Below are 18,603 nucleotides of genomic sequence, written 5' to 3'. Positions count from 1 at the left end.
AGCTTCATCACACTTGCGATACAACTCCAGCAATGCATTCGCCGAGGTTCCAATCCTCTGTCCACAGTTCTGTGTGAGAACAGAAACCCTGCGACAGGGGCACCCCCGACCCTTGCTGGAGCTTCATCACACTTGCGATACAACTCCAGCAATGCGCCACCTTTACGGCACAGATACATCACGCATCTGTGCTGTTTTTGCCCCATGATGCGCCGCATTGTAAATGCAGCACACCATAGGTGACGGAACAGCGGCACAGAATGACTAACACATCCCTGGTGATGCGCCAGTCATCATAAATGTATCCCTATGCTTCTTATCTTGTTAGAGATGAACCGCCATATATATCATCAAAGTTTTTTGCATTTCCTAAATAGCGAACTTTAAGGAATAAATAGCGATTCTTTACCATTCCTAGTTTGCGATGAGCTATTTGCTAATTAGCCGAATGTAGCCCAATGAAGCCCAATGTAGCCCAATGTAGCCCAAAGATGGCCGCCAGACACACAAAAAAACAAATGTAGCCCAAATATCAGCCAGATGTAGCCCAACTATAGCCCAGTGACAGAATGACCAATCAGCTTCGCAAACCTCCGTTACGCGAAGCGGAGCGCTGTTACAGATATATATCTTTTTTTGAACGTTAATTTCTCAAAATCCACTGGAGCACATATATTGAGACCTAGCAAAGGCACATCGGGCTACCAGTCCCTACAATTTTGCCAAGTTTCGTGCAAATCCATTCAGCCGTTCGATTATTATTATTATTTTTTTTTTTTGCCCCGCGGGGCCCTTTTAAAACCTCCACATCAAACCTAGGGGGTCAGCGAGGATCTACTATTCCCCCTTATGGTCATTTGCCCCTTCGCTTTGGCCTCCTCTTGTCTCTCGATCCTACCGAGAGACAAGATGGCGGCCGCTACGGACTGTTTGGAATGTTGACAGACGCCAGAGAACCAATCAGCTTCGCTTCACAAAGCTCCGTTGCGCGAAAAGTACGCGTCCTGGGCCGCTGCCCGGTCCGCTGTTACAGATATATATCTTTTTTTAAACGTTAATTTCTCAAAATCCACTGGAGCACATATATTGAGACCTACAAAAGGCACATCGGGCTACCAGTCCCTACAATTTTGCCAAGTTTCGTGCAAATCCATTCAGCCGTTCGGGCTAAAAGTGAGGCCAACCGCCCTATGGAAAACTCAATGTTAAAAACACGTTTTGGGACCCCCCTTTTTTCTCGGCCCCCACTGGACGAACCCCCCCCAAATTTTCAAGGGCTGCTCAGAAACAAAATGTGCCATTTTCCTGAAAATTTCAGCCAATTCCGTCCACAAACGCCAAAGTTATTAGACATAGAATTTTCAAAAAACCCATAGAGAAAAAATCCTAACTATATATACCTACTGGCGACCGCCAGTAGGTAATATATTCACTGCAATAAAGTTTCATGGTTGTTATAGTTAAAAATTAGCATTTTAAAAAACCTCGCACCCCTACAATGCACTGCTGATGACGTCACATATTGCATTACTCATGTCATCACTGAGGACATCACTGATGACAGTGTTTCTGAAAAGTTTAAGGATGTTATTTATTATTTATTATATACGCCAAGGTGTGTTGAAGAATGAGTGGTTGTATGAGTGTCTGTGTGGATGGTTTAGTAGATATGCAACTGACAGTATAAGTGAGTGATTAAACATGCCTTACTGAATTTATGGCTGAGTGACTAACCTGTGTGAATGTGTGTATCAGTCTGTCAGTCCAGGTCACTCCCCACGCTGCAAAGCTCCTCCTGTGTGTGAGTGCCTCCACCCCTCGCTGCCGCTCAGCCCGTGAGTTCGATCCTGCTGGTTGTATTCCACTGTTTTTGTGCCTTTTTTCAGTTCTGTGCCCCATTGATTGTGCTCTAATGTTCCCACCGTCTTGTGTATTTTGACCCTTATTTTGGCCTTGCGTCCTCGCCTTCCCCCTCCCCCCTTTTCTTCTTCTGTACCCCGCTGCCCACTCCCACCGCTGCTCCCCTTTGGCCCCGCCCCCTTGTCATCCATTCGCAGCCCCGCTTCCACCTCCCAGCTGCTCCTCCCTCCCTCACCACCTTAAATGCCGGCCACTGCATGGCCGCGCCGTTGGCGCCCTGGAGGCATGCCAGAGGCAAGCCCGTCTGCGCTTGTACACGCCTGGACCACGCCCAGAGCCAGAACCCCTGGCCCCCGCGAACACCAAGACGCCAGACTCCATTATGATGCCAGCACTATCCACGCACTCAACACCGGCCAAGACCACACCTGCTTCCAGGCCGCCCCAAAATACACCCATGGACCTTTCTACTGCCACAACTGCAGCTTCACCATCGACAGAGCCACCAAACCACCAAGGACTGGAAACAACCACCTCCGCTGCATACTCCTGAACACCCGCTCCGCACGCAGACATGCCATCGAGCTCTGGGACCTGCTCAACACCTCTGCCCCAGACGTCGCGTTCCTGACCGAGACCTGGTGGAACAACTCCTCGGCGCCCGACATCCCCATAGCCATCCCGGACAGCTACAAGATCTCCTGCAGAGACTGCACCAACAGAATTGGAGGAGGACTAGCCATCGTCCACAAATCTTCCCTCAAGGTCTCCACCCACTCAGACGACGACACCCACTGCACCGCCGAACACCTGCACTTCCGGATCCACACCGACCCCAACACCACCCTCAGAGGAACTCTTGTCTACAGACCCCCCCGGACCCTGACCACAGTTTAGCGACTCCATCGCTGACCTCATCAGCACCCACGCTCTTGCCTCCATGGACTACATCCTCCTTGGGGACCTGAACTTCCACCTTGAGAACAACAATGACACCAACTCCGCCACCCTGATCGACAACCTCACCAACCTTGGCTTCAGACAACTTGTCACCACATCCACACATGCCGCCGGACACACACTTGACCCCATCTTCTCTGCTAGCCCCCACGTCTCCTTCGACCACACCACCGAACTCCACTGGACCGACCACCGCTGCATCCACTTAACCTACAAGAAGCCCACCATGCACCATCACACCCAACAGCTGCCCCGCAGCAACTGGAGCAAAATCACTGCAGAACAGCTGGTCACTAAGCATGAGCGCAAAATCCGCTCCGATCGCGGATTTTGCGGATTTTCGGTAAATCCGCGATCCGCGAACTCTCGCGGATTTACCGAGAATCCGCAATCCGCGATCGGAGCGGATTTTGCGGTCAAAAGTTCAAGCCTGCATAATTTACGATGGCGCCGGCAAGCTGCCAGCGCCATCCTCAAATGGTTACTTAATTAGCTTCGACAGGAAGCTCTAACAGATAAGATAAAGCAGGGGCTCGAGCGCCTGCTTTATTTTATCAGTTGGAGCTTCCTGTTGAAGCTAATTAAGTAACTTTTGCAGGATGGCGCTGGCAGCTTGCCGGCGCCATCGTAAATTATTTACATGGTGTCTGAAGGGCAGTGACTCATTCATCAGCCAAAAAATAATCGTGAGCGTTGTGGAGGCTGGGCAGGTGTGCCTTGTGCGCTCGCATGGAAGCCCCGTCCGTTTGGCCCCGCCCACACACTCGAGGTGTGCACCGTCTTCCCGCCATTTACCCACTATGATGGACATTTCAATCAAGGGACCCCTGCGCACTTCGGCGCGATTGCATAGCAACACACACTTGGTCGCTGGAACTAGTTGAAGCGCAAATGCAGTGACTCATTCATCAGGCCAAAAAAAATCGTGATGCTGGCCAGAGGCATTTGCATCTTTGACTTTCACGAGCGCAATCCCCGTGCCTTTCCTGTGACCAGGGGCTTCTGTCTCTTAATCTGCTGCTCTGATCGGTCTCTGACCTTTTGTATACACAAGAGGCATGTGCGCTCGCATGGAAGCCCCGTCCGTTTGGCCCCGCCCACACACTCGAGGAAGCCCCGCCCCCAAATCCGCCGATCCGCAAAATCCGCGGATTTTGCGGATCCACGATCCGTGAATCCGCAAATTCTTGAATCGTGGATCCGCAAAATCCGCCCATGCCACCCTCGCTCAGAACACACCCACCTACCCCAGCGACCCAAACTCCACTGACTTACAGCAAGTTTCAGGCCACTTCAGTTTTACCTCACACCTCTGGATGTCGAAAATACATTTTGCTAACCTTACCACTGCCAATGCTTGATGGTAGCCAGTCTATAAACAACCAACTTTATTTTACACTGTAAAACAAAGGAACGTAGCACCTTCAAATGACCACAGCAGTGGCCCATTGTCACCTTTTTGCATGATATTCCCCACCAGCACAGTCTAAGTTGTAAAACCAGCTCCCCTGCATTTACCGCATCAGCACCAAGGACAGTCAGGACAAGACTGCATCCAGTGCTCTCCACCCAGGTAAAATCAAACTCATTGTTGTAGCTTGGTCCAGGGACCCGCATCACCTGAACCCCCAGAGGATTCCATGCAACTCGACCTGCAAGTGACAAATTATAACTAGTGCCTTTTACCATTAGTCGCATTGCTAACGTTTGCAGTAATAATTTGCCCTGATTTATTTTTACTTCTAAAATCCATAACTCTGGTTACACTTATCCGATTGATTTCATTTTGGTGTCTAAATTTATATGAAAATCTGTTTTAGGCTTATAAATTGGTGTCAGTTGTATTTCTTACAAGTTGTGTCAATTACTTATTATCTATGTTAGTACCCATGTTTATCTAGTAAAGCCGGATTGCTCTTTGCTACATTACCATGACTGAGCTAACGATTTATTATTGTGAATCTAAGACAATCTTTGGGGTATTGTGAGAGTATTACATAGTGAAACATAACCAGCCTCACTCCATAAAACTCCACTTTCCTACACTTGCAAACTACCTGCCCATCACTCACCTAATATTCATCAGCAAGATCATTGAAAAAACAATCTACATTCAGCTCTGACATCCTAGCCTGATTAGACAAAGGAGAAACTGCAGCTTTGATTCTCCTAGAACTCTCAGCTGCCTTCGATTCAGTCTCCCACCAGACATTTATCACAAGGTTGCACAACATAGGCATCAAAGGAGTCGCTCTCAGATGAATCACCTCTTCCTCACTGGAAGAATGCAAAAAGGCTGCCTTCTCCCCTTCACATCCGAACCCCAAAAAATCATCTGTGAAGTTCCCCACCCTCTTCAACACTAATATGTTACCTTGGCCAGCATTGCCAAAACCCACAGACTCAACATCATTACTTATGCCAAAGACACACAACTCATCCTCTCCCACTCCAAAGACACCACTAATGCCAAGACCAACTTCCCCAACTGCATGACAGACATTGCTAATTGGATGAAGGACAACTGCCTGTGGCTCAACACGGACCAGACAGAGGCACCTAGTTGTAGACACAAAAGCTCCCCAAGGGACGCATCCTGTTGGCACTCAGAACACGGATGTACTCCCTTCCTCACTGACCATGCTAGAATCTAGGAATCATTTTAAACAACAATCTAACCATGATGACTTAGATCAACTCTCTCTCCTCCTCCTTCTTCTTCATCCTCTGTGTGCTTTGTAAGATATCCAAATGGCTAACCCAAAGCCCAAGACACATCATCACACAGGTCCTTGTGTCACATCACTGGACAATGGCAATGCTCTCTGCATAGGGATCACAGTTCACCTCCTCCAATGACTACAGACCATACAGAAAGCCACATCAAGACTCATCCTGGATCTCCCTAGAATAATCCACATCACCCCCTACCTGAGGGAACTCAACTGGCTCCCTGTACAGAAAAGAGGTCAGTTCAAGCTCCTAACCCATGCATACAAGGCCCTACACAACTACAGACCTGTCTATATGAATCACCCCCTGAACTTCAATAAACCTACAAGACACTTCCATTCTTGGACCTTTCTCTAACCCTCCCACCCTGTATCCGATGTAGCAGATGCAGAGGTTACTCCTTCTTCTTGCTAGCAGCGAAGGCATGGAATGAACTACCTTTTTACCTGTGGTTATCACCACTTCTTGCAGAGTACTGAAAGTCCATGAAGAACTGTCTATTCCTCTAATCAACTGGAACCTTCCAGAGACCGAATAACCTCATGGGGTGACAAGCAGCACTTTACAAGTCTACTGATTGATTGCGCTCCAAGACCACATCAGTGCTAAGTAGGTGGTGCATGGCTTCTACTCTGGCTTCTGATCACACTGCCGCATGGAAGCCACTACTGTTGCATCTTAGATGATGCCCTGTTGACCACATATGAAGATTATCCCTGTATCCACATATTACTGGACTTCTCAGCTATCTTCAAAACAGTTGCCCATTCCTTCCACATATGCTCATTTGAGCCTCAAATGGGATTCACTGGTGTTAGACTTGGCTTTTTCAGCTGGTTTACCACCTGACTTTTTGCTTTTTGGCCTCCTGTTTTTGCCCTATTTTTGTTGGTTTTAGGGGTCTGGGCACTTTACCACTGCTATTGCGTGCTAAAGTGTATATGCTCTGCCTGTAAATTGTGTTCATGGATTGGTGACTCCATGATTGGCATATTTGATTTACTGGTAGGCTCCTAGTGTGTGCCCAAGTACTGTAAACCAAATGGTGCTAGTGGGCCTGCATCACTGATTGTGGCACCCCCATGAGCAGTCACTAATTGTAACTGAAACCTGTCACTACAGTGTCTGTGCGCCGTTTAGTACTGACATGTCAAGTTCACCCACTTGCCGGGTTCTAACCTTCCCTTTTCTTACATGTAAGTTACCCCTAGGGTAGGCCCAAGGTCGACAGATGGGCAGGGTGAAGTGTATGTTAAAGGTAGGATATATACTGAGGTGTGTGACATGTCCTGAAGGTGAAAAACAGTGTATTTCATGTTTCACTATTGAAAGGCTATCTGCCCGATAGGAATGGGAATTTACTTATAACATCTTATAAATATAACTCCCCATTGGGACTAGATAGAAAGATGGAGTTTAGTATGCCTGAACTCAGAATATAAATATGCATTTTTTAGTAAAGATGATTTTAATATTGTGTGTTTGAAAATACCACTTTTAGAAAGTGGGTGTTTTTTTGCTTAGCCACGCTGTGTGCCTCTGCTGGTTTGTGGATTGACTGTCTGGCTTTGGAGTCACAGGGGCTGGGGATGTGCATTCTCTCAGACAGCCACTGGGGGGTTGATGTGTGTCCTGTCTTTCTTCCTGTCAGGGCTGTGCTGAATAGACTTGGGCTGCACTCAGAGTAGGGGGATGGGTTTTCACTAGCAGCTGAATATGCCTGGTCTGCATTTAGAGTGGTGTGATGAGATTTTCCTTACACCAGAATAGGCCCTATCTGCCTTCGGAAATGCTGTCTCCACCTCCTGCTGGGAAGCTGGACCAGGGAGGACAGAACTGGTTTGGGCTGAGCTCAAACACTCTCTGCCATAAAGACCAAAGAGAAACTGAGTCTAAATACTGGGGCCCAACCCCCAGAACTTAAGATCACTTCTGGAATTCAAGAGGAACCTCTGCCAAGAAGAAATGCTGAAAGAAGATGGAGGAGAAGTACTGACCCTTTGCTGTGTGCTGACTCCGGTTGGCCTGCAGTAGCTCTTTCTGGCAAGGAGAGCAACTGAGTGTATATCCTGCTTGAAAAGTATCTCCAAGGGGTTTAGGTAGAGCTTGCCCCTGTTCAAGAAGTCTCAGGAATGGAAAAGACTTCACTATCCCTCTGGACATGGTCTCTGGAACTGAGGACAAGAGCAGCTGACTCTGTCACTGAGTCCGTCGCTGGTTCCATGTCCTAAAGGTGAATGTCTGACAAAATATTGATTACAAAAATATCGCAACAAAAATGTCGATTAAAAAAATATCGACATGCTATCTCTAACAAGGTAAGTACAAAAATATAGGAAAAAATATATAGATGTCAAAAATATTGTTATTAAAAAATATCGTTTTTTTAATTAAAACAATATGTAATATAAATACAATAATACTTATAAATGTAAAAAACGTAGTTAAAATATGTTATAATATTTAATAACTTTCAACATAATTTTAATAACTTATAAATAAATAACAATATTATAAATTACAAATAAATGTATACACATAAAATAATAATATAAATAAAAATGTATAAAAATGTGAAACAAATTTTAAAAAGTAAGTAAATGTTGGATAGCGTAGGGGTAAAAATTACAATTCCCACTCCAGAGAGTGCAACAGTAGGGAAAGTGTTGGATAGCGTATGGGTAAAAATCACTATTTCAACTCCAGAGAGTGCAAAAGTAGGGAAAGTGTTGGATAGCGTAGGGTTAGAATTACTATTCCCACTCCAGAGAGTGCCATAGTACGGAACGTGTTGGATAGCGTAGGAGTAAAAATTACTATTCCCACTCCAAAGAGTGCAACAGTAGGGAATATGTTAGATAGCGTAGGACTAAAAATTACTATTCCCACTCCAGAGAGTGCAACAGTAGGGAACGTGTTGTATAGTGTAGGGGTAAAAATGTACTATTCCAACTCCAGAGAGTACAACAGTAGGGAAAGTGTTGGATAGCATAGGGGTAAAAATTACTATTCTCACTTCAGTGGGTGCAACAGTAGGGAAAGTGTTGGATAGCGTAGGAGTAAAAATTACTATTCCCACTCCAGAGAGTGCAACAGTAGGGAAACTGTTGGATAGCGTAAGGTTAAAATTACTATTCCAACTCCAGAGAGTGCAACAGTAGGGAAAGTGTTGGATAGCGTAGGAGTAAAAATTACTATTCCCACTTCAAAGGGTGCAACAGTAGGGAAAGTGTTGGATAGCGTAGGGGTAAAAATTACTATTCTCACTCCAGTGAGTGCAACAGTAGGGATATTACTGGATATTGAAGGGGAAAAAATGACTATTCCAACTCCAGAGAGTGCATCAGTACGGAAAGTGTTGGATAGCATAGGGGTAAAAATTACTATTCGAACTCCAGAGAGTGCAAAAGTAGGGAAAGTATTGGATAGCGTAGAAGTTAAAAATAACATACTTATAAATAAATTATTAATTTAAAATAATTAAATCATTAATTATTAAATAAATATAAACTATTTACAAATACCAATACATAATTATTAAAAACATGATTAGCAATAAATAATTAAGTAAAAAAAATATCAATTAATAATAAGTAATTACCAATTAATAATTAAATAACAATAATATAATTAACAAAACAATTAATTGAAATATATTACTTAATTACATTTAAATTACTTCCCAACCTATTCCCCTATAAACCCATAACTCGCTAAACAACATAATTATCAATTAATCAATTAATTAAAATTAATTACCAATCCATAAAAATGTATAACCAATTAATTACAATTAATTTATAATTCCTAAAAATTAATAAATAATTTAGTATAATTAAATTACTTCCCACCCTATTCCCCTATAAACCCATAACCCGCTACAGAACATAATTATCAATTAATCAATTATTTAAAATGAATTACCAATTAATTAAAAGTCATTACTAATTAATTCAAATTAATTTATAATTCCTAATAATTAATAATTAATTTAGTATAATTAAATTGCTTCCCACCCTATTCCCCTATAAACCCACAACCCGCTACAGTACTAAAATACAAAATGTACTTAAATTACATAAATAACAAATAAACACATAATAAATACATAATAATATACATAAAAGTCATATAAAAATCAATATTAGTAACATTGAAATTACTAACATCGATATTACTAATATCGATATTAGTAACATCGATATTACTAACATCGAAATTACTAACATCGATATTACCAACATCGATATTAAATACATCGATATAACTTACCTTCTATATTATGTCCCTTCGATATTTAAACATCGACATTATTGTATGTCGATATTTAAAAATCAATATTTTGTCTGCCTACCCCTAAAGGCACCACAGAAGACACTGCTGCACCACATCCCATGTCTCACTGACGCCTCTGGGTGACCGTCACTGAACCTCTGTTTGCAACGCGTACTATGAGCACCGCACTCCGCACCACCCCACTTCACTCTGTCCGGACCTCACCTGCATCGACCGGTTCCGTCACCTGCACAGTGACCTGCCAGCACTGCATCAAGCACCGCCTCACTTTGCGTCATAGACCAGGTCTCACAGATGTCGTTGGACGACCGTCACCGAGGCGCTGCCTGCACTGCACCATGAGGGCACCATGCACAGCACTACTTCACTTCACAATACAACTGCGACCGTTGCCCCAACCAACTTGTACCAACGGGATTGGCCGCAATGAGAAAGGTGCTGTCTACAAATCTTTCGATGCTACACCTGCCCCATACTGACGCAGTCAGCTGAAATGTTAGACTCTGTTTTCAGCAATGCGGTAGCCACAGATGCAGCTACCGACTCAGAAGAATTGTGTTTGTGAGATATTACTGCAATTTAAAGATTATCTTGCAGAGTACCTATTTTTCCAATATTGTATTTTTTATTTTTGTTGTTTTTGGTCTTATTGTTTTAGATAAAGATTTGCTATTTTTCTTAACTGGTGTGGTGTCCATTTGTAGTGTTTTACTGTGTTCCTGTATGCATGCACAAATGCTTTCCAACCTGCCTATGAAATAAGCCAGTCTGCTTGTACCAAGCTACAAAGGGGGTGAGCAGGGGTTATTTTAGAAGTGTATCCCCCTTACCCTGACTAAGAAGAAGGGTCCCTACTTGGACAAAGGTGCAAACCGTTGCCAAGTAGAGATCCCCAATTCTAATAACTGGCAATGTCCTTCACCGGTTCTCCGCCTACCTTTCCAATTGACACCAGTTGGTTCATATGGCGAGACAAAGTCACAAAGGATGCCTATGACATTTGGAGTCCCCAAGGACTCCATACAATTTCCTCTTATCTTCAACCTATATATGGAACTGCTTGGTTCTCTACTCACAGGTAACAATATCAAGATTACCCAAAATTACGGATTTTTCTTTATTAGTACTCAATCGGTATAACGGAAACTACACTAACTTTTTGTTTTGAAGTGACAGCCTTTCCATTGTCTTATTCAAAAATAAGGCACAATTGATTACATTTTTGTTTCCCTTCAATGTTTTTGCCAACCTCTCAGTTTTAGCATTATTGGCAATACTGAAAGCACGTTTTATTTTCATAGCTATCTGTTTGGTGGGTGAAAGCAGACAGATGAAAAAATGATGAAAGGGTTAGATGGTAGGTTTAGAGGCAGAGAAACGTCCCAACTGGTGGGAATAACACTGGCTGTCTTTTTGAGCAATGACAAGAAATATAAATGCAATCAAATACAGACTCCTTACAAACTTTTCCGATTATTATTTACAGTAATTTGAATGCACTGCTTTTTTCATTCTATTAGAGACGGTATCTGTGTCAGAAAGCAGAAAACTATCAAAACAAAATAACTGCCAGTAGTGCCATTCTATTTGGGGAAGTTTCAAAGGAATGTATTGACAATTAAACAATATGTGCCATAGGCCTTTTGTTCAGTCTGAAATAAATCAATTTTATTTATTTTTCTTTTTTTCACATAGCAAAAACAACTTTTTCTTTTTGTTTCTCTTTATGTAATCTAAAAGATTTACATTTGCACCATGGAATATCCTAGGAAAACATTAACTTAACTTCTCTCACTCTTCTCATTCATTCCAGCATTCACAGCCACACTCTATCTACAACAATTGATACAAGAACAACATTACAATCTATACATATCAAGCAAGAGATTCAACATTAACAGCCATGGAATTTTTTTTGTGGTTAATCCTAAAACTGTATGGCAAACAGGTCTATGCGTTTCGCACTCTCTGGGTTATAAGGAGTTCTCTTCAGGACCAAACAAGCTTTTTGTTCATGAGCTAAATTGCTCTAAGAGAAGCGATGTCTTTCTAGGGCTGTTATTCAAATCCAGATGGAGGGGAGTAGTTTGAAGCAGAAAACATAAGTTGGAATGTTTTTACAGTAGTCCAATTGAAGAGGGACTATGCCAGTTTCTCAAGCATCAATTATGGTGCGATGTACTCGTTCCGTCGTGCCAGTGCCTTTAGCTATGACCATGGCGTATTATAATCATTCCTCTCCTCCTTTCATGTTACACATCATTGAGCCAGTTCATAGTCAATGGTGAAGCTCAACTTTATCTGCGTGTTTCTTGGAGATCTTGGTGACCTTTGATAAAGTTAACAGCAACATGGCACAAACTAGAAGGATGGGGAATTCGTTGACACCTTTTGTGTATAATTTAATATGTGTGCAACTCAACTGTAATAGTAAATACAATGTATCAGGAGAAAATATGACTAATGAAATATTGAATTAGGAATGTATTACTGACACATAGGGCCTTATTTTGAGTCTAGAGGCCCTGTGGACAAGACAACACTACTCCTGAGGCACAGCCGGGAGCGCAACTGCTTGTATTTTAAAAATTGTATTGTGATTGTGTATTTTTAACTCTACCCTCGTCCCCTGGGCACCTACCTGACGTGCTCTCCACTCCCCTGGGCATCCCCGCGCAGCCGATCTTGGCGCTGCGGCGGGAAACAAACAAACGCTAAACCACCAGCACCTGGGACCCCTGAGGCCACGCACACCACAGCTAGGCCACGCCCCCCCCGCCGGAACTCTTAAGGCACGCTGAATGCGAGCGCGAGCTACAAGACAACACTACTCCTGAGGCACAGCCGGGAGCGCAACTGCTTGTATTTAAAAAATTGTATTGTGATTGTGTATTTTTAACTCTACCCTCGTCCCCTGGGCACCTACCTGACGTGCTCTCCACTCCCCTGGGAATCCCCGCGTAGCCGATCTTGGCGCTGCGGCGGGAAACAAACAAACGCTAAACCACCAGCACCTGGGACCCCTGAGGCCACGCCCACCACAGCTAGGCCACGCCCCCCCGCCGGTACTCTTAAGGCACGCTGAATGAGAGCACGAGCCACAAGACAACACTACTCCTGAGGCACAGCCGAGAGCGCAACTGCTTGTATTTAAAAAATTGTATTGTGATTGTGTATTTTTGACTCCACCCTCATCCCCTGGGCACCTACCTGACGTGCTCTCCACTCCCCTGGGCATCCCCGCGCAGCCGATCTTGGCGCTGCGGCGGGAAACAAACAAACGCTAAACCACCAGCACCTGGGACCCCTGAGGCCACGCCCACCACAGCTAGGCCACGCCCCCCCACCGGAATTCTTAAGGCACGCTGATCGCGAGCCACAAGACAACACTACTCCTGAGGCACAGCCGGGAGCGCAACTGCTTGTATTTTAAAAATTGTATTGTGATTGTGTATTTTTAACTCTACCCTCGTCCCCTGGGCACCTACCTGACGTGCTCTCCACTCCCCTGGGCATCCCCGCGCAGCCGATCTTGGCGCTGCGGCGGGAAACAAACAAACGCTAAACCACCAGCACCTGGGACCCCTGAGGCCATGCCCACCACAGCTAGGCCACGCCCCCCACACGTCCCCTCCACTCCCATAAATCATGTGTATCTACCGGGCGCGCAGCGGATGAGCGCAGCGGGCGCGCCGCCAGCGCGGCGCCAGCGCGCCAAAGGCAAGCCCGTCCGGACGGGGACAGGGGCCAAATCCCCTGGCCCCCTTCCCAAAACCCGATATTGTGCTGCTGCCCTACTGACAATTAAACCCCCCACGAAAGAGAGTTGCCTTCATCAACATCACCCTCTGAATCTACCCACCTATTGCTCGCACTGCAACACCAACCTCCGACCCACTCGATTAAGGCCTTCCCTGCAAAATTACACCCTACTACTCCTGAATTGCAGGTCTCTACCTAAACACAGTGCAGAAATCTCCCTGCTCCTAGAAGAGCGGTCTCCTGACGCCATCTTCCTGACCGAAACTTGGTTAACCTCAGATTGCGACCCGGATGTGATTCAGGCCTTGCCTCCGGGATACCAAATTGCTCGCAAGGACCACTCACGCGGAAAAGGGGGAGGACTTGCCATTGTTTATAAATCCATATATCAATGTCATTGCACCCCTGATCCATTCCCAGACTGCGAAAGCATGTCCTTCTGCCTCAAACTCACCGCCAACAACAGTCTAACTGGGGCACTTGTTTATCGCCCCCCAGGCCCACTGAATCATTTCCATTCTTCACTACCCTCGTTAGCAGCCGATTCTGCTATATCTTCCTCCAACTTTACATTGTTGGGAGACTTCAATATCCACTTCGATAACAAAACGGACAGCACCGCTAACGAGCTACTTTCCAGCCTAGCCGCAATCGAACTAGAACAATTAATCAGGTCTCCCACTCATAACAAAGGTCACTTGCTTGACCCAGTCTTCACCAACTGCCCCAACCTCACGGTTGGCACTATCACCCACCTCCCATGGACTGATCACCTGCTAATGCCCCTCAACTTAGCCAATGTAAATCTGAAATGATGTCAACATTATTTATACGAACATATGGCCAGTATGTCATTTTAATGTTCCAACGATGTAGGCCTGATGGAACAAAATTGACAACTTTAATTAAAAATTTTGTGGCTTCACAGTTGTCAATATCAGGAAGGACTTTTGTAACTGGAGCAATTATATATCATGACGGTCCTTCAATAACATCAGGACATTACACAGCTTATTTAAAGTCTAGAAACGGCTGGTCATTCTGCAACGATTCTGTTTTAACTTTAAAAAAGAAATTGCCGTATGACCTTAAAAATTCTTACCTGGTGTTTTTAAAACCAAAATTTTAGGGAAAGAATCTCGGGATGTGCTCTGAGGAATTTCAAGAGGTTCTAATGGCTCCTACACGATTTGGCCTTGAGGATAAGTGTAGTACAGAGACATAAGTTATTTTTGAGTATTAAATAGTTCCTGGAAAAAAAGAAGACTTTCTTACAGAAAGTGGTGGGCACAGATTAGTTGAGGGACAACAGAGTATTTCCCAAAGCAAACGGTCTTCTTACCATAACACTTGACGTCATGGAAAAATAACTGCACTTTGAATGAGTTCAGAAAAACTGTTTCTTTTTTATAAGCTAATTCAAGCTGCGAATCAAAACATGGAGTAGAGGGAATGTAAGTCTGCAATGCTGTCTAGATTATTGGTCCAAACTTTTGATTATAATGTCATTTTAAAAATCCAAGTATATAAACCTGATGAAAGTAAGTCTTCAACTTTAATTACAAATGTTGTGGCTACACAGTCGTTGATTTTAGGAAGAACATTTGTAACTGCAGCTATTATATGGCATGATGGTCATTTGACAGATCCGCTTATTACACAGCTTAAAATGTAAAAAAAATTGCTGTTTCGGAAATTATTCCCATTTGACTACGATACAATGTTGCCTTTTTATTTAAAAATATTCTTACTTTCTATTTTCAGAAAAGAGAATTTAGGGTAGGTAACTGGCGTATAATGATTCTAGGGGTTGATATAATTTTATCTACTGTTTTATATTGCTTTGTGATTAAAAGTGATGTAGAGAATTAAATAATTGTAGTAGTCATAGAGGTAGTGTAAGTCTGCTTCATAGTAAGCAGTATCAGTGTCATAGGAAATGTAGAACACGAGTGAGCAAGAAGGGTAAGATATTACTAGTCCAGGATTGTGAAAGTGATCTTGAACGTTTTCTTTCTGAAAGTTGCGGAAATACAAAATGACGGGATTTGCTTACAAGAATTCCAAGAGTTATAAATGGCTCTTACATGATTTGGCCTTGTGGAAACGTGTGGTAGAGAGCGAGAAGTCATTTATTGTATGTAACATATTTCTCAAAACGATGGAGGTTTTCTTTCAGAAAGTGGCGGGCTGAAAATAAAAACAGCACAACCGAGTGTAAGCTGTTCATAGGACATCCTTCGACGTCATGGAAAGTAAGTTACTTTTGAGGAGTTCTGATTTCTGATTGGTTATGTTATATGGGTTTTTTAAACACAATCATTTTGATTGTGTTTTTTTTCCCCGCTGTTATATGATGAATACCTTCAAGTCACTGTTTTTAGTGAAATTTGATACATTCTGAGAACAGCAAAAATAAACCATTTAACATGTATAATTAATTCTGTACTGTTTGTATTTATGATGTACATTTAGAACTGTGTAGGAGGCATGGAGAAGGTGAGGCTTCTGTAAGTGTCATAGTTGTTGCATACAGTGCTCACATTTTACGTAGTCTTTCATATGATAGACTACATTTCCACAATGAGATACCTAAGCAAAGGAAACACAGGTGATGTGATTGTGGAATGAGCAAAAAAAATTGCACGTTTTTCTATTATATTACCTGTGTTTCCTAACATTACACATCACATTGTGTAGATGAGGTTTAGGCCTGTTCCAGGAGACAGAGGAGGTCTGACATTTGTTCAAGAGTGCAGTGGGCATGACTCACTTCGTTAGTAGGCCTGCACATGTATTATGTCCTCTATACTCTTCAACAAGCCTAAATTTCATCTCCAACCCTGAGTAGGCCTCACCTGAAACAAACGTCTGGATAGGACACACCTTATTGCCATCCTGAAACAATGATTTAAAATGTTAGGAACAGTTTTATGATGATTGTGCACCTCTTTTGCGCTGCCATTGCGTCACTTTTGTGAGACAACAGCAGTGCAAAAGATGCACCATGTTCCAAGATAGGCCTCACTTCATCTGCATCAAGATACTGTTAGTTTAAAATGTATATCTTTAGGACTGTGTAGGGGGCCTGGAGAAGCAGAAGCTTCTGTAAGTGTCAAAGTTGTTGAAAAACTGTTTGTCCTTCAATCTTTTCCCTTGTCTTTTCTAATTTTTAAATACATGTTTTAATATTTTTCAAATGTTTGTTCTCTCTTTCACAGATTGAAAGTATAAAAATAACAAGTGACTAAGTTAACGACAATTATAAGGTAAATGTTTTGTACTCTTTTCATTACATTTCTATCACATTTAACTACTATTAGTTCCACTGCTTCATTTCTTTAACCCTCACTTTCCTGCCTTTGCTACTTCCCTAATTCCTTTCTCTATTACTTACTTACTCTACTCCTTCCACTCCTTTTCTCAGTCCCTCTCTTCTCATAGTTCCTCACTCTTGTTCACTCACTCTGTCTCCATTACTCTTAGTGTCTTTGACTGATCACTCTTTCACTACTTGTTCATTATGCTTTCTCTGTGTAGTTGAAGCACACTAAGGGGCATATTATGAACACAGCCAATAAAATTATTGCTGTTTTTATCGGCAGAAAACTGCTGCAAAAGCGGTTTTAGCGGCAGTTTTCAGCCGCAAAAGCGGCTTTAGCGACACATTTCTGCCGATAAAAGCTGCAAAACTTTTATCGCCTATGTTGATAATATGCCCCTATGTTATTTACATTTCTTTGCTGTTTCAATTATTCTTTTTCTGTTACTTCTTCTTTTCTGCTTTCTGTTTTTTCTCTCTGTTATTCCACATGTTTTAATCTTATTTTGAACATTCACTCACATTCTCTAACAAACTCTTCTTTGTTATTCTTCTACTCTCCTTTTTTTCTTTCACTTCCTTATCTATTTTGTTTTTCAGAATTATATCCTCTTCCCTCTTTTCTTCGGTAAATAAATCTATTAAACAGTATCTCTGGTTTAGTCCCTATAGCTGTCTTTCTTTTAACATTACTCTCTGTTTACTTCCCTTATACTTACTCTTCTTTTTTTTTTAATAAAAATTTTTGGTTCGCTCCCGGTTCGCGTACCGGCGAGCAAACCGGGAAGCGAACCAAAGAAATAGAGCTTGCCAGAGTGCTAAACATTCTAGCAATTTTTTTATAAAGGGGAGGTAGTTCTGAAAAGAACTTTTTTTTAATGTTTTTGTTGTTTTATATTTTTTTTTTATTTTTCTGAACATTTTTATGTTTTTTTTGTTTTTTTTTGGAGGGGAAACAACAAAAAACAGGCATTGGAAAGGGCTCAACAGGAGCAAAAAAAATTTTTATTTTCTGGGGCGTTTAGAGCACTTGTGGTTTTCAAATGCTCTGTTTATTAAGTTAATGCTCATATTGGCACATGAGAGTAATGTACCACAATATAAACAGACCATCTTTATGTGGACAAAGTTTTCCTGAATGTTTGGCACTGTTTCCCGTGCCTCTGGCCCCGACAGAGATATCTGTGCCGATGTCCTGGCCACAGGAGTTGGTGGGTTGTCCTGAAGGTCACGCATCTCTGCCCGGCTGTAATTTAGTGGATGCCACCTCTGCATGTGACGGTGCATAGTATAGTTGCCGTAACTATACTTCTTTTCTGTGCCTCTAGATAAGTCCTCTTTACATATCAGGCACGTCACATATCGAGCCTTAACTTTTTTCTGTCCTTCAGGAAAAGAAAAAAACTGCCAAATGAAACTAGTTTTATGATGAGATACCCGGGGCTCCTCTTGTAAAAACTGTGGTGCCTGTATTTCCTCTTCCTCTTCTTCATCCTCTTCCTCCTCTGTGTTGGTAATGAACTGTGGAGGTGGTCCTCTCTTCCTATGAGGAGGTGGTGGTGGTGGTGGGGGTGCACCAGCTGAAGCTACTAACGAAGCCATTGCTCAGTGATCACAAAGGGTCTTCCTCTCACAAAGATGAAAGTCAGAGTGAGGAAAGAAGGAGGGGT

The sequence above is a fragment of the Lissotriton helveticus genome, chromosome 9, assembly GCF_964261635.1.
Source record: "Lissotriton helveticus chromosome 9, aLisHel1.1, whole genome shotgun sequence".
In the NCBI taxonomy this organism is placed as follows: Eukaryota; Metazoa; Chordata; class Amphibia; order Caudata; family Salamandridae; genus Lissotriton; species Lissotriton helveticus.
The sequence above is the reverse complement of the archived record's forward strand: the minus strand, read 5'-3'. Positions refer to the sequence as shown.